This window comes from Triticum urartu, chromosome 5 (genome assembly GCF_003073215.2).
Source record: "Triticum urartu cultivar G1812 chromosome 5, Tu2.1, whole genome shotgun sequence".
Taxonomy (NCBI): Eukaryota; Viridiplantae; Streptophyta; class Magnoliopsida; order Poales; family Poaceae; genus Triticum; species Triticum urartu.
The window spans coordinates 77,836,636-77,854,795 of record NC_053026.1 but is presented as its reverse complement, the minus strand read 5'-3'; positions in this window follow the sequence as shown (position 1 = coordinate 77,854,795).

Genomic DNA, 18,160 nt, shown 5'->3' with positions numbered 1-18,160 from the left:
ACCATACTCCATGTGGGCCAGGCCTTCTCATCTATTGACCCGTAGAGAAAAGCAATGAGGACGTACAGTAGGAAAGGTCAAACATCACATTTCCGAAGAACAATGGTCACAACCCTAGTTAATTATAATGTAATAGAGTAGTTAAGCATATCATGACATCATATTTACTTTTTTGGAAATTTGAAATCGAGGGAAATTCAAGCCTCATGTTAATTAAGAAGGGTAAAACCCTAATTTTTTTTATAATAAATCCAAAATGCCCTTCTTACGCCCTAAGGTTTAGGCATGAGCTTAAGGGAATTATTTTTGGGCTTTGAAATTAATCCATATTGTATTTGAATTGGGTTTATATTCATATAAAATAGAAATATAAGCTCAAAATTCCTGATTTTTTTTATGTGCACTTGGAAGGGTCCATGGATGCCACGAATTCCTTATTTGGCCCTTTCTTAAATTTTGCTTGCCTTTTTGACCCAAAAGACTTTTCTTCCATTCTTGACACTTAAACTTCATTTTGTTCCCTATCTAACACTTTCATCCACTTTTCCATCCGGCGTTGTTAAATGGCATGTAAAAAGACAATGCTGCCCCTGGTGGTAATATGTCAGAAAAAAGATTGGATCGAGTATTTGGGCTCGACTACGCGAGCGTGCCCCCGGCTATTGCTGCAACCGCCGCCGTGTGCTTGCTGCCTTGCTGGTACCGTGCTGCGTGCGTGATGGCTGCACGCTTGCTGCCGCTTGCATGTGTCAATGCGTGCGTGCTTACTGAGTGTGTGTGCATGCTTGTCCTGTAGTATACTTGTGTGCGTATCGGTGCTTCAAAAGAGCTAACACACTACGTGTAAAGCAAGCACAATAAGCAAGGATGCTAGCAGCTTAATCGATTTTTGCTTGGAACAGTGCACGCTCGTCTATTACCTCACGCCAGCGGTAGAAGCTAGCTCTTGATCGATTGGATATGTCATCATTGTTTTTTTTATCCCGCAAAAAAAATTGTCGTCATTGTTTCACTCATATTATTATTATTATTCCCCTGCAATACTTTTTTTATGATTATACACATAGTACTACTTTTTATTTGTTTATCCAACAAAGAGACCTCTGTGTTTGCATGTAAATAATCGGGTCACATATTACACTAGGGGTAAAATGGTCTTTTAAGTTAGACTTAACACCATTACTAGCCAAAACTGACTAAAGTGTCACATAGGGAACAAAATAAAGTTTGAGTGTCGAAAAAGGAAGAAACAAGTTTTTTGGGCCAAAAAAGGAAGCAAAATTTAAGAAAGGGCCAAATAAGAAATTCTCTCTACAAATATCCAAAAGATTCCGTGCTCATTTGGATTTTAATTAAATTCAAATTGTCAGCAAATAAATGAAAACAAAGAAAAAAAAGTTAAAGACCGGTGTAAGCTCATCCCAACACAGCCCAAAAGGGCACATCTGTCTTCCACCTCTAGCCAACGCGGCAGACTTCTGCGTGGCGACCGCACCGCGCTCCCCTAGACTCGTTAGCCTCTCCCGAGCCTATCTCTTTGCCCAAGATATGTGCACGACCTCCTCTGTCCCTCCCTCCTGCTGATTAACTTTTCCCTCTCTTGCTTCATTCTTAGTGCATGAACCGACCCGACCACACCGTCACGCGCCGCACCATCAAACTCGCACTCAACGCTCAATCCGCGGGTCGTTGTTGTGTCAAAGAGCATCGCCAGCCCACGCTCTACCTCACAGCCGAAGGAGTCACCCTGAGGTGAGTGTACAATCATCATATTCACCGCCGGTGCCTGTTTAAATCAAGAATCGTTTTTTGAGATCCGGGAACATTTTCAAAGTTCAGGGAAAATATCATGGACATTAAAAACACACACAAACATTTTTTGAAATTCATGAACTTTTTTTAATAAAATTTAGAAGTATTTTAATAGAACAACCACTGAAAGAATAAAACTGACAAAAGATTAAAAAGCAGAGAATAAGTACGTACGAGGATAGCCTCGCTATGCTTACTGAGTTGGTCCAGTTTTTTTTTCTTCCAGAAACCTGGGTTGGTCCAGTTAGTGCCAGGACGGGGCAACAGGGGCTCACGTTGGTCGATTTCCATTTGATGCATGTTGGGCGATTTTGTGAACCAAGTTCACAAAAATGTTCATTGAATCCAAAAAGAATAATCCATTTTTCAAAAAACAATGTTCTTAATAAAAAATTTGTCCACCAAGTTCACAAAAAGTTAATCAAATTTTTAATTAGCGAACATTGTTTTGAAATGTATGAACACTTTGTGAATCCATGAACTTTTTTACAATATGGGAACATTTTTTAAAAAAACATCATGATTTTTTTAAACCATGAGCTTGTTATGATTTCTGGAACATTTTTCCCCAAATCATTTTTCCCTTCAATTTTGAACTTTCTTGATATTCCTTTTTTTATAAAATAAAAAACAGAAAAAAATATGGAATAAAAAAACTGGGGCGCTCGACCCCACTTATGGGTCGGCCAACGAGGGGCGCGCGGGAGGGGAGTTGATGTGCGCTGGCACGTTTCCCAGCGCCCCACGCGCTGAAAAAGGAGCTCCCTGCAAGAGCAACTAGTTGACGAGCGCTCCTTCCAGAGCCTCCCAACGATGACTCGGGGATGGGCTGAGAGCGCGACACCTGTCGCGCTCTTGGCGCTCCCTCTGGATTTTTTTTATTTTTCTGTATGCGTTTTCAGCTTTTTAGATATTTTTTGGGGGTTTTTGGTTTTCCATCAGTCTTTCTTAGCTGTTGGATAAAAAATTGATTATTTTTTGCGTGAAAAATACGTTTTTTCCCTTCCGCGAGGGGCATGGTTTTGCTTTCGCAAGAGGCTCGACCATGACTCTCGGAAAGAAAAAAAGCACAATTTTCTTTTCTTTTTCTTTCTTGAGAGGCACGGTTTTGCTTCCGTGAGAGGCATGGAGAAAACGAAAAAAACGCATTTTATATTTTTTTTTCTTTCCGTGAGAGGCACGACCATACCTCTCGAAAATGAAAAAGAAAATTTCTTCTGTGAGAGGCACAATTTTGCTTATGTGAGAGGCACGGTTTTGCTTCCGCAAGAGGCATGGCCGTGCCTCTCGGAGACGAAAAAAAACGTGTTTTCTCTTTTCATTCCGTGAGAGGCACGGCCGTGCCTCTTGAAAATGAAACGCGTTGTCTATTTTTTTTCTTTCACCAGAGTTTTGTGAAAAAAAGTTCGTCAAAACATATCAACATACTTTTAAATATCTCGACGTGAGGGGTCCAACGGTGAAAATGATTTGAGATTTGGACGTATGGTTTAGAAAATAAAACATTCTGAATAAAGTGATTTACGAAAAAAAGAGAAAGCTCACAGGTTGCAACAAGTGATGCACATACAGCGCGCCACTTCACGCAACCTAGGGAGATAAAAATGATCTTTAGAAGGAGTACTCCGGAATGAGTTATTTCGGCTCCCTGCATGTTGCATCGAATTGTCGTCGCTTTGCACAAGGGCCATCGAAGAAAACTGAGGTGGGCTGGCCCATTAGCTAGTTATAGATGTTAAATCACAGTTTTGAGAACCTTCCTTTTAAGTTTTAGAGGCTATAATGTTTTGGTGTTGTTTTAATTTTATCTGTTTTTTCTATTGTCTTCTTCATGTTTTTTTGGTTTTTATTTGTTCCTTTCCTCCCTTGTCCTAAATATTGGTCTCGATTTTTAAATGATAGTGTTTTTAGAAAATTTAAAATTGAAAAAAATGTTGACATTTTAAAAAGAGGTTCAAAATTTTAAAAAAACATCTTCCCCAATATTTTTCATTTATAAATTGTAAAAATTTCAAAATTGCTCTGTTTAAATAAAGGTTCAAAAAATTTCAAGTATAAAAATTGTCCGCACTTAAAAAATGTTCCCAAAATTTGAAATTTTCCTTTTTTTAAACACCTTGTTTTAAAAAATAAAGTTTTTCCCAAAAAATCATGTTTAAAAAATGACTAGTTTTATTAAAATTTTCAAAAACTTCAAAAAATATTCTCAAATTTTATTAAAACAAAATTTTCATGTTTTAAAAATACCAAAATAGGAAAAACAATTAAGAACAACGAAACAGAAAAAACATGCTAGGAAAGACGAACACGGTAAAAATTGTGTGTACGCTATCTAATAGGCTAGTCTAGCTCGGACGCCTTTGTGCGAATCCCATCTAATTTGACGTAATAACATTAGTGACTAGAGGGCATCTTTTGCAAATAAACTCTCGCCTCCTCCCAGGGAACTATCGTAAGTGTCTTTCCTCCTCCTCAAGAAAAGTCAGTTTTCTGCTCCCGCCGCCGGCGCCGTCGATCTGCGCCACCTTTGATGGACTTTGGGCCGTGGAGGTGCGGAGGATCTTGGCTCCTCACCGGCGGGAGGGACCCGTTCTCGTTTTTTGTTAGGTTCAACGTCTTTCGGGGTAGTGTGGCGGGGCGATGTCCCTTAATGGGAATAATGTCTCCCATGTCTTATCCCCGTCCCGATGGTACGAATAACATCGCCAAAGGATATGTGGAGGTGTGTCTCCATCAAATCTTGCGGGATTTCGTCGGTGTTGGTCTTCAGTGGATCTATTTAGATCCAGCTCGTCTTCGTTTGTGTGGTTACAAGTTCGATCTTTTCGATCTACAAATCTCTTCATCGGCGATGATTGCTGCGTTGGTCCTTTGGGTCCTTAGCACGAAGAATTCCCGACTGTTTACTACAACAAGGTTTGCTTGGCTCCGTTGAGGGAGGGGCGATGATGGCGGCGTACCTTCGGCTCGCTCCGGTGCTTGTAGTCGTCGCTAGGTGGTCCATGGACCAGGTTGTAATTTTTATTACCTCTAATGTTCCGTGTACTGCCATAATGATGAATAAATTGGAAATTTCTCACCCCATAAAAAGAACTCTCGCCTCCTTTTCGTGGTAACAAGAAGCACACCAGATGTGTGTGACTTGCCGCAACCTTGAAGTTTTGGTGGGATTTCTTTCCACAGGAAAGAAAGGATGAGTGGTTTTTTTTGTGCTTTTATTTCCAAAGATCCAATATTTCCATTTATAAATAGCTATCGAGATTTGCGAAACTGTTTTTGTCATTTTAAGGAATCACGCGTCAAAATGACAAACCATTTCATCATTGCACTTCTTGCATCGAGTTCTACGTGAAGGAAATATGTCCTAGATGCAATAATAAAGTTGTTATTTATATTTCTTTATATCATGATAAATGTTTATTATTCATGATAAATGTTTATTATTCATGTTAGAATTGTATTAATCGGAAACTTGATACATGTGTGAATACATACACAAAGGCGAGTACTCTGCGCCGGTCAGCCGGCCCAAACTTTGGGCCGGTCCAACCGTGGCCGTTAGATGCGATGTACAGAAACCGTCAGATCGAAGAATAGTGTCCCCACTTCCGTATTCCCCGTGCCCATGACTCTCTTCCCCACCTCCTAATCCCAAATCGGAAGAGAAACATCCAAGACGGGAACGAGACGGCAAAGCTCGCCAGATCGCCGCCGCTCCCAACGGCGAGGCTGCACATCGTCTCCGGCGACGGTGCTTGCTGGGGAACCTCCCCCACTCTCAATTTTTGCTGCAAATCCCATCGTTGACCGGTTGCAACTTCCTCCTCGACCGATGGCAACTTTTGCCACCGGCGTTCCATGGTTGCAGCACTCCGGTGCGTCGCCCTGGCCTTGCCGTAGACTGCATGAGTTTCCGTGACTCAAAAGACACCAAATGCACCATAAAAGCGGATGTAGCAAAAAAAAACTTGTCAGTCGTAGCAAAAGGCAACGGCGGTTGCAGCAAAAACAACGTCGTCGTCGTCGCGGGTCGCGACTCGCCATGAATGGACGTCGCAAAAATATTTGCCGGTTGTAGCAAAAATCGGTGACGGTTGCAGGAAAATCATCATCGCTGATTGACGAAGGTTGCAGCAAAAGCCGGTGGTAGCAAAATAATACACTGTTTCCAGCAAAATCCAAAGACGATAGTAGCACAAATAGTGCTAGTTCCAGCAAAAACTAAGACAATGGTATCAAAAATAATCATCTGGTTCCAACAAAACTCAAAGACAATGGTTGCAAAAATTGGTGCTAGTTCTAGCAAAAACTAAAACAATGGTAGCAAAAAAATGAGCACTGGATCCAGCCAAATTCATAGATGATGGTAGCAAAAAAATGAGCACTGGATCCAGCCAAATTCATAGATGATGGTAGCAAAAAATCCTCTAGTTCCAGCAAAACAAAAACCCGGATGAAGCAAAAATTTCCGCTGGTCGCAGCTCCCACTGAGGCCGGTTCCAGCATCTTGTCCGCCCGTTGTAGCACAACATAGCCGTCGTCCCCGATACATCGGCCTGGGATTGTAGCACCAAAAGCTTCCAGCTTTCAGGTGAGGGCGGTTGTAGCACCACCCCTTGCCGGTTCCAGCACCCCCTGGGTTGGAGCTCGGATCACGGCGTGGCGGCCGTCGCGACGCCGACCAAGGGCAGCACCTCATCGGATCTACGACGGATTTGTAGTGCGATGATGGTGGACATGAAGGAGGAGGAAAAGCTATAGGAGAGGTGGGGATGGGAAAGAAGAAGAAGGAGGAACCCGATTGGCACTCGTAGCGCTGGGCCTGCGGTGGTGGTCGGCGCTGAGCACTACAGAGATGAGGAAAGCCATGGGATCTGGTGGGGAAGAAAAGAAATCAGTGGACGGCGTTGTCTCACGCAAGAAGATAAGTGTGGTGCGTGTGGGCCCTTTGGGAAGGATGTGGGCGTGAAAGAGAGTAGCACGTGGTTTGTTAGCTATTTTTTGGCCGTGTGATCAACTCGAATCGAGCGGCCTGTGCGCGACCGGGGGAACACTCGGCCGGTGCGCCGGGTATAAACGTTTCCCATAGACAAAACACCATGTTCCTAATATGCCTCTACTAGACTAGCTCATTAATCAAAGATGGTTAAGTTTCCTAACCATAGACATGTGTTGTCATTTGATGAACGAGATCACATCATTAGGAGAATGATGTGATGGACAAGGCCCGTCCGTTAGCTTATCATGTTGATCGTTTAGTTTTATTGCAATTGCTTTCTTCATGTCATATACATATTCCTTTCACTATGAGATTATGCAACTCCCGGATACCGGAGGAATACCTTGTGTGCTATCAAATGTCACAATGTATCTGGGTGATTATAAAGATGCTCTACAGGTATCTCCGAAGGTATTTTTTGGGTTGGCATAGATCGAGATTAGGATTTGTCATTCTGAGTATCATAGAGGTATCTCTGGGCCCTCTGGGTAATGCACATCATAATAAGCCTTACAAGCAATGTGACTAATGAGTTAGTTGTGGGCTGATGCATTATGAAACGAGTAAAGAGACTTGCCGGTAACAAGACTGAACTAGGTATCATGATACCGACGATCGAATCTCGAGCAAGTAACATACCGATGACAAAGGGAATAACGTATGTTGTCATTACGGTTTGACCGATAAAGATCTTCGTAGAATATGTAGGAACCAATATGAGCATCCAGGTTCCGCTATTGGTTATTGACCGGAGAGGTGTCTCGGTCATGTCTACATAGTTCTCGAACCCGTAGGGTTCGCACGCTTAACGTTCGATGACGATTTTGTATTATACGAGTCATGTGATTTGGTGATCGAATGTTGTTCGGAGTCCCGGATGAGCTCACGGACATGAAGAGGAGTCTCTAAATGCTCGAGAGGTAAAGATTCATATATAGGACGATAGTATTCGGACACCGGAAGTGTTTCAGGGGTACCGGGTACGTATCGGGTCACCAAATGGGGTTCCGGGTAACCCCCGACAAACAATATGGGCCTAATGGGACAAGAGAGGGACAAACCAACCCCTAAGGGGCTAGTGCACCCCCTATAGGCCAAAATAAGGGGGAAAGGAAAGGAGGGAGGGAGAAGGAAAGGGGAGGATTCGGCCTCCCCCTTTCTTTCCCCTCCCCCTCTCTTTCCTTCCCCCTCCGACACTTATGGAAGGGTGGGAGGCCGACTTGTAGGAGGCGCCCAAGTAGGATTACTCCTACTTGGGGCGCCCCTTGCTGCCCCTCTCCCTCTCCCACCTATATATATGTGTGGGGCGGGGGCACCGCTAGAACACACAACATTGATTCCTAGCCATGTGCGGCGCCCCCTCCACAGTTTACGCCTCCGGTCATATTGTCGTAGTGCTTAGGCGAAGCCGCACGCGGATCACTTCACCATCATCATCACCACACCGTCGTGCTGACGAAACTCTCCCTCGACACTTTGCTGGATCAAGAGTTCGAGGGATGTCATTGAGCTGAATGTGTGCAGAACTTAGAGGTGTCTTACGTTCGGTGCTTGATCGGTCGAAACGAGAAGAAGTTCGACTATATCAACCGCATTGTCAAAACGCTTCCGATTTCGGTCTACGAGGGTACGTGGACACACTCTCCCCTCTCGTTGCTATGCATCTCCTAGATAGATCTTGCGTGAGCGTAGGATTTTTTTTGAAATTGCATGCTACGTTCCCAACAGTGTTATCAAAGCCAGGTCTATGCGTAGATGATATGCACGAGTAGAACACAAAGAGTTGTGGGTGGTGATCATCATACTACTTATCACCAATGTCTTATTTTGATTCGGCGATATGGATGAAGCGGCCCGAACCAACCTTACATGACCACGTTCATGAGACCGGTTCCACCGACAGACATGCAACTAGTTTTGCATAAAGGTGACTGGCGGGTGTCTGTTTCTCCAACTTTAGTTGAATCGAATTTGACTGTGGTCGGTCCTTGTTGAAGGTTAAAACATCAAACTTGATAAATCACCGTTGTGGTTTTGATGCGTAGGTAAGAACGGTTCTTACTAGAAGCCCGTAGCAGCCACGTAAAACTTGCAACAACAAAGTAGAAGACGTTTAACTTGTTTTTGCAAGGCATGTTGTGATATGATATGGTCAAGACATGATGTGATATATGTTATTGTATGAGATGATCATGTTTTGTAAAAGTTATCGGCAACTGGCAGGAGCCTCTTATGGTTGTCGCTTTATTGTATGAAATGCAAATGCCATGTAATTGCTTTACTTTATCACTATGCGTTAGCGATAGTTGTAGAAGCAATAGTTGGCCAGGCGACAACGACGCTACCATGGAGATCAAGGTGTCAAGCTGGTGACGATGGAAATCATGACGATGCTTTGGAGATGGAGATCAAAGGCATAAGATGATGATGGCCATACCATGTCACATATTTTGATTGCATGTGATGTTTATCTTTTATGCATCTTATTTTGCTTAGTACGACAGTAGCATTATAAGATGACCCCTCACTAAAATTTTAAGGTATAAGTGTTCTCCTTGAGTATGCACCGTTGCGACAGTTCGTCGTGCCGAGACACCACGTGATGCTCGGGTGTGATAAGCTCTACATTCACATACAACGGGTGCAAGACAGTTTTGCACATGCGAAATACTCGGGTTAAACTTGACGAGCCTAGCATGTACAGACATGGCCTCGGAACACTAGAGACCGAAAGGTTGAACGTGAATCATATAGTAGATATGATCAACATAGAGATGTTCACCATTGCAAACTACTCCATCTCACATGATGATCGGACATGGTTTAGTTGATATGGATCACGTGATCATTTAGATGACTCGAGGGATGTCTATCTAAGTGGGAGTTCTTAAGTAATATGATTAATTGAACTTAATTTTTCATGAACTTAGTCCTGATAGTTTTTGCATATCTATGTTGTAGATCAATGGCCCGTGCTACCGTTCCCTTGAATTTTAATGCGTTCCTAGAGAAAGCTAAGTTGAAAGACGATGGTAGCAACTACACGGACTGGGTCCGTAACTTGAGGATGATCCTCATTACTGCACAGAAGAATTATGTCCTTGATGCACTGCTAGGTGACAAGCCCCTCTAGCTAATGTAGACGCTTTGAACGTCTGGCAGACGCGGTCTGATGAGTACTCTATAGTTTAGTGTGCCATTGAGGGAGTCCTGGATTAGGGGGTCTCCGGACAGCCGGACTATATCCTTTGGCCGGACTGTTGGATAATGAAGATATAAGATTGAAGACTTCGTCCCGTGTCCGAATGGGACTCTCCTTGGCATGGAAGGCAAGCTTGGCAATACGGATATGTAGATCTCCTCCCTTGTAACCGACTTTGTGTAACCCTAGCCCCCTCCGGTGTCTATATAAACCGGAGGGTTTAGTCCGTAGGACAACAATAATCATACCATAGGCTAGCTTCTAGGGTTTAGCCTCTACGATCTCGTGGTAGATCAACTCTTGTAATACTCATATCATCAAGATCAATCAAGCAGGATGTAGGGTATTACCTCCATCAAGAGGGCCCGAACCTGGGTAAACATCGTGTCCCCTGCCTCCTGTTACCATCCGCCTTAGACGCACAGTTTGGGACCCCCTACCCGAGATCCGCCGGTTTTGACACCGACATTGGTGCTTTCATTGAGAGTTCCACTATGTCGTCACCATAGGGCTTGATGGCTCCTTTGATCATCGGTAACGATGCGGTCTAGGGCGAGGTTTTCCTCCCTGGACAGATCTTCTTATTCGGCGGCTTCGCACTGCAGGCCAACTCGCTTGGCCATCTGGAGCAGATCGAGAGCTACGCCCCTGGCCATCAGGTCAGGTTCGGAAACCAAAACTACACTGCCGACATCCGCGGAGACTTGATCTTCGACAGATTTGAGCCCATGTCGGGTGCGCCGCACGATCACGACGAGCATGATTTAGCTCTGCCGTCAACCAGTGTTCGGGAGATCACACCTATAACTACTCCGACCTTCAATCCGGAGCAAATTGTGCCATCCGAGGACGGAGGGATAGACCCCACCATGGAGGCCGCACTCTCAGTGGCCATGGAGCCGGATACTGACTTCACCCCTTACGAGAGCCGTGTTGCCGAACCACTGGATTCGTCTCCGACCACGGACTCCAAGCCGCCTGCATCCGTGCCTATCGAATCCGATTGGGCGCCGATCATGGAGTTTACCTCCGCGGATATCTTTCAGCACTCGCCTTTCGGCGATGTGCTAAATTCATTAAGGTCTCTCTCCTTGTCAGGAGAACCTTGGCCGAACTATGTCCGGCTAGAATGGGATGCAGACGACGAAGAAATTCGCTGCCCACCCACCACCCACTTAGTATCCACTATCGACGATTTAACCGACATTCTCGACTTCAACTCCGAAGACATCGACGGTATGGACGACGATGCAGGAGACGAACAGGAACCACCGCCCATAGGGCGCTGGACTGCCACCTCATCATATGATATATACATGGTGGACACCCCCAAAGAAGACAATGGCGATGAAACAGTGAAGGATGACCCCTCCAAGAAGCAACCCAAGCGCCGACGTCAGCGGCGCCGCTCTAAGTACCGCCATAGCAAAAGTAGTGATACCGGCACAAGAGACAGTAACACTTCGGATAGTGCCGAAGACAACAACAATCCCCTCCAGCACGATTTAGAGCGGGAGGGTGAACAAGCCAGCCCTCCAGAGTAGGCAGCAGATGGAGAATCGGAGGAGGACAATTACATGCCTGTCTTCGAAGACGAGGTAAGCCTCGACGACGAAGAATTTATCGTGCCTGAGGATCCCGTCGAGTAGGAGCGCTTCAAGCGCCAGCTTATGGCCACAACAAATAGTTTGAAGAAAAAGCAACAACAGCTTCAAGCTGATCAAGACTTGCTAGCAAACAGATGGACCGAAGTCCTTGCGGCCGAGGAATACGAACTCGAGCTCCCCTCCAAGAGTTACCCAAAGCGCAGGTTGCTACCTCACCCCGAGGAGGAAGTATTGAAACCTACATCACCAGTGTACGATGCAGCTGACCGACCACCTCGTGGCTGAGCCAGAGAGGCGTTTCAGCCTGAAGTTCATCCTACACCCCGTTGCCACTCAAACAAAAATACCAAGGTCCGGGGCAACACACGGGACCTGTGAGACGTATTGGATAGCAGGGCAAAACATGCAAGGTCGATATACGGATCACGGGGGCACGCGCTAACGCGGGACGATGACCGTCGCGCCGGATACACTAAAAGTAAATCCGGTCGGGCCAAATACAGCAGACAAGACTCATATGAACTGCGTCGTGATATAGCCCGGCACAGAGGTGCCGCACACCCCCTATGCTTCACTGATGAAGTTATGGATCATGAATTCCCGGAGGGTTTCAAACCCGTAAATATTGAATCGTATGATGGTACAACAGATCCCACTGTATGGATTGAGGATTTCCTCCTTCACATCCACATGGCTCGCGGTGATGATCTGCATGCCATCAAGTACCTCCCACTAAAACTCAAAGGACCATCTCGGCATTGGCTGAATAGCTTGCCAGCAGACTCCGTCGGTAGTTGGGAGGATTTGGAAGACACATTCCTTGACAACTTCCAGGGCACTTATGTGCGACCACCGGATGCTGATGAGTTGAGCCATATAACTTAGCAGCCAGGGGAATCGGCCAGGCAATTCTGGACACGGTTCCTAACTAAGAAAAACCAAATTGTCGACTGTCCGGATGCAGAGGCCTTACGGCATTCAAGCATAACATCCGTGACGAGTGGCTCGCCCGGCACCTCGGCCAGGAGAAGCCGAAGTCTATGGCAGCACTCACGACACTCATGACCCGCTTTTGCGCGGGCGAGGATAGCTGGCTGGCTCGCAGCAACAACACATCAAGGAATCCGGGCACTTTGGATACCAAAGATGCCAACGGCAGACCACGTCATAACAGACAAAAGCACCGCAACAACGGCGATAACACCGATGATACGACAGTCAATGCCAGATTCAGAGGCTCTAGATTTGGTCAGCGGAAAAAGGCATTCAAAAGAAGTACTCCGGGCCCATCCAGTTTGGACCGCATACTCGATCGCTCGTGTCAAATCCACGACACCCCCGATAAGCCAGCCAATCACACCAAAAGAGAATGCTGGGTGTTCAAGCAGGCCGGCAAGTTGAATGCTGAAAACAAGGACAAGGGGCTGCATAGTGATGACGAGGAGGAGCCCCGGCTACCGAACACTGGAGGACAGAAGAGGTTCCCCCCCCCCCACACAAGTGAAGACGGTGAACATGATATAGGCAACCCACATTCCCAAGAGGGAACGGAAGCGTGCACTAAGGGACGTCTATGCGGTAGAGCCCGTCGCCCCAAAGTTCAACCCTTGGTCCTCTTGTCCGATCACCTTCGATCGCAGGGACCACCCCACTAGTATCCGTCATGGCGGATCTGCCGCATTGGTCCTAGAACCCATCATCGACGGATTTCACCTCACTCGAGTCCTTATGGACGGCGGCAGCAGCCTGAACATGCTTTATCAGGATACAACGCCCAAAATGGGTATAGATCCCTCGAGGATCAAACCCACCAAAACCACCTTTAAGGGAGTCATCCCAGGTGTAGAGGCCCATTGCACGGGCTCAATCATACTGGAAGTTTTCTTCGGATCTCTGGACAACTTCCGAAGTGAGGAGTTAATCTTCGATACCGTCCCGTTCCGCAGTGGCTATCACGCACTGCTCGGGCGAACCGCATTTGCAAAATTCAATGCAATACTGCATTACGCATACCTCAGGCTCAAGATGCCAGGACCTAGGGGGTCATAACAGTTAATGGAAATACAGAACTCTCGCTCCGCACGGAAGAGCATACTGCGGCCCTCGCAGCAGAAGCACAAAGCAGCCTTCTAAGGCAAACCGCCAATTAGGCGATACAGCCCCCGGACACCGTCAAGCGAGTCCGGAGTAAACTGCAACAGGATCGCTTGGCACGTTCAGAGCTCGCCTAGCAATTCGGCCCCCGTCCCAGTCCCAGTCAAGCGACGAAATTCATGCCGCATGTACACAATTATGCACTGAAAATACCATGGGCATAGGCGGGGGTACGATTAGGGCACGTCCCGCAATGTGGCTTAACCACCCTAGGGGTTGCATACCTTTATCATTTTTTCTCTTTCAGGACCTTACTCTCTTGAAGCCCTATCCGGCAGTAGGATTGTCGGACACATTACGGGAAGGAACAACCAAGGAGGCAAGAAACTAAGACATACAAGGGAACCCCCAGGTGGTCTCTAATAATAATCGATATACCCGCTTTTCACTATCCTTACGCAGCTTGCCCTTGGATAGGACATGTCAAATAGTCCTATTTTTTTGCTTATTGCACTACTTGTATCAATACGCTTCGACGTATTATTTAAATGCATAGCATTAGTCTATTATTGCATTACCATTGATACGTCTCCAACGTATCTATAATTTTTGATTACTCCATGCTATATTACCTACTGTTTTGGACATTATTGGGCTTTATTATCCACTTTTATATTATTTTTGGGACTAAACTATTAACCGGAGGCCTAGCCCAGAATTGCTGTTTTTTGCCTGTTTTAGGGTTTCGAAGAAAAGAAATATCAAACGGAGTCCAAACGGAATGAAACCTTCGGGAACGTGATTTTCTCAACGAACAAGACCCAGGAGACTTGGACCCTACGTCAAGACACAAAAGAGGAGGCCACGAGGTAGGGGCGCGCCTACCCCCCGAGGCGCGCCCTCCACCCTCGTGGGCCCCCTGTTGCTCCACCGACGTACTCCTTCCTCCTATATATACCTACGTACCCCCAAACGATCAGATACGGAGCCAAAACCCTAATTCCACCGCCGCAACTTTATGTATCCACGAGATCCCATCTTGGGGCTTGTTCCGGAGCTCCGCCGGAGGGGGCATCGATCACGGAGGGCTTCTACATCAACACCATAGCCCCTCCAATGAAGTGTGAGTAGTTCACCTCAGACCTACGGGTCCATAGTTAGTATCTAGATGGCTTATTCTCTCTTTTTGGATCTCAATACAATGTTATCCCCCTCTCTTGTGGAGATCTATTCGATGTAATCTTCTTTTTGCGGTGTGTTTGTTGAGACCGATGAATTGTGAGTTTATGATCAAGTCTATCTATGAACAATATTTGAATCTTCTCTAAATTCTTTTATGTATGATTGGTTATCTTTGCAAGTCTCTTCAAATTATCAGTTTGGTTTGGCCTACTAGATTGATCTTTCTTGCAATGGGATAAGTGCTTAGCTTTGGGTTCAATCTTGTGGTGTCCTTCCCCAGTGATAGTAGGGTCAGCAAGGCACGTATTGTATTGTTTCCATCGGGGATAACAAGATGGGGTTTTCATCATATTGCATGAGTTTATCCCTCTACATCATGTCATCTTGCTTAAGGCGTTACTCTGTTTTCATTAACTTAATACTCTAGATGCATGCTGGATAGCGGTCGATGGGTGGAGTAATAGTAGTAGATGCAGGCAGGAGTTGGTCTACTTGTCTCGGACATGATGCCTATATACATGATCATACCTAGAGCAATTCTGTCAATTGCTCAACAGTAATTTGTTCACCCACCGTAGAATACTTATGCTCTCGAGAGAAGCCACTAGTGAAACCTATGCCCCCGGGTCTATCTTCATCATATTAATCTCCCAATACTTAGTTATTTCCTTTGCTTTTTTACTTTGCTTTTATTTTACTTTGCATCTTTATCACAAAAATACCAAAAAAATTATCTTATCATATCTATCAGATTTCACTCTCGTAAGTGGCCGTGTAGGGATTGACAACCCCTTATCACGTTGGTTGCGAGGATTTATTTGTTTTGTGCAGGTGCGAGGGACTCGCGCGTAGCCTCCTACTGGATTGATACCTTGGTTCTCAAAAACCGAGGGAAATTGTAAGTGCATCTCGTGCCCCTTAGTGCTTTTGGTGTATTGAAGACTTATAGGTTAAGGGACTAATGTGTTTATGAGTGTACACAGGTCTATAAGTCTATGAGGAGTTTGATATTTACAGAGAAAGTCGACCCCTAAAAATGAAGTTCTTCGTCTGAAGACTTTGGTATTCTGAAGACTTTCTGAAGACTTTGAAAGTGAAGAAAATGGTGTGACCGTGAAGACTTGGTATTCATTCGAGGAACATGAAGCATGAAGACTTTTGTTTTCTTAGTTTTATTTTCTCTTTCTTGAGTCATAGAAAACACCGTACTGTTAAAGGGGGTCGAGGAAATACTAAGGAAAAATTTCCATGTGATGCTCAACTCAAAATCCTACACCTACCAATCCCTTCGAGTGAAGCCATTGAAAATCTCATACAGTTCAGTCAATTTCTTCAGTGACAGAGACGAAGTTCTTCTGGTCTCTAAGGAATTTGTTCTGACTGAGAGTTAGGAATTCGCCAGTGCGGATTTCCTACACAGTGAGGAACATGATAGCCCTGAGGATTTTGCTACTCAAAATTCCGACCGTTGCTGTGCTATGCGCCAGCTGTCCCAAAATATCTATCCACCTAACGGTCATATCATTGAAGGGCATTTATGTCTTATCATGTCGGGCTGCTCCCTAGGCTATAAATAGTCGCCCCCTACAACCACTAGCTGGTTGGCTGCTCCGAGAGAAACTGACACTTGTCATTTGAGAGCAACCCATCCTCTGAAGACTTTGAGCGAAAATCATCAAGTGAGGAAAAACCAAAAAAAAACCAAAACCCAAACACCTACAAACCCCAAGTGATTGAGCATCACTGAAGAGATTGATCCTGCGTGGATCCGACGCTTGTTACCTTTGAAGACTGTGCTTCTTCCAGACAGTTAGGCGTCATGGTCTAGAGCATCCAAGAGGAATTGTGGATCGCCGAGTGACCGAGTTTGTGAAGGTTTGGAAATCGCCTGAAGACTTACCACGAGTGATTGGACGAGGTCTGTGTGACCTTAGTTCAAGGAGAATACGGTGAGGACTGGGTGTCCTGAGCTGCGTGTTCAGGACTGGGTGTCTGGGACTATGTGTCCTCGAGTTTAAATACTCAGCCGCTCCAACCAGACGTACAACTGAGACAACAATTGGAACTGGTCTACCAAATCATTGTCTTCACCAAGCTTACTGGTTCTATTTCTTCAACTCTTTCATTTCCTCATAACCGTGTTGTGTGCTTGTTCATATCTGTGTTTGAAGACTTTGAGTGAAGACTTTCTCAATTTCCTCAGTTCAATTTCTTCAGTCTGTTTGTTTTCATCCTGTGTTATCCTGTGCTTACGCTTCTGTACTCTGTGCCTGTCTTCATTTCATCATGATGACTATGCTTGTATTCTATTATGTTTACTTTTGAGTACTCATTCCGCTGCTAGTAGTTCTTCGCTAAGGAATTTCCTCACCGGCAAATTCCTCAGTGAAGAATTTCATAAAAATCGCCTATTCACCCCCCCTCTAGTCGATATAACGCACTTTCAATTGGTATCAGAGCAAGGTACTCCCTTGTTCTGTGTGATTTTGGTTTAACCGCCTGGAGTTTTAGTTATGTCGACAGCAGGTATGATCAAGGTCTCTGCTGGATGTCCTACCTTTGATGGGACGGACTACCCCTACTAGAAGAATAAGATGCGAATGCATCTTGAAGCAATTGATAATGATCTCTGGTATGTTGTGGAAAATGGTGTTCCCTCAGTCACACCTTCTCTGAATGCTGCTGATGTGAAGAGATTCAAGCAACTCGACTCTCAAGCGAAGAATATCATATGTGGCCATCTGAGCAAAGGACAGTATGGCAGAGTGAGTGCTTTGGAGACAACGAAGCTTATCTGGGACAGGTTGTCCAAAGTGAATGAAGGAGTCTCAACTCAGCGTGACTCTTGAGTTGATGTTCTTCGCAATCTCTTCAACCGCTTCAAAAGACTCGACAATGAAAATGTTCAACAAACCTTCGATCGCCTCACTGACATCTCAAATGAGCTTCAAGCACTTGGTGCCACTGACATCACCGACCATGAGGTGGTGAAGAAATTGCTGAGATCGCTTGATTCCTCATTTGACACTCTGGCATTGATGATACAAGAACGTGCTGATTACAAGTCACTTGATCCCGCTGATATTCTCGAAAGGCTAAATACTCATGAGTTCCAACTTGCTGAAAAGAGAGATCTCTATGGTTCAAGCTATGGCAGAACACGTGCACTGAAGGCCAAGGCCGTATCTGAGTCCGAAGATGAAGACTCTGGTAGCAGCCTTGGTGATCCTGAAGAACTAAGCCATGATCTGGCTCTGCTTGTGA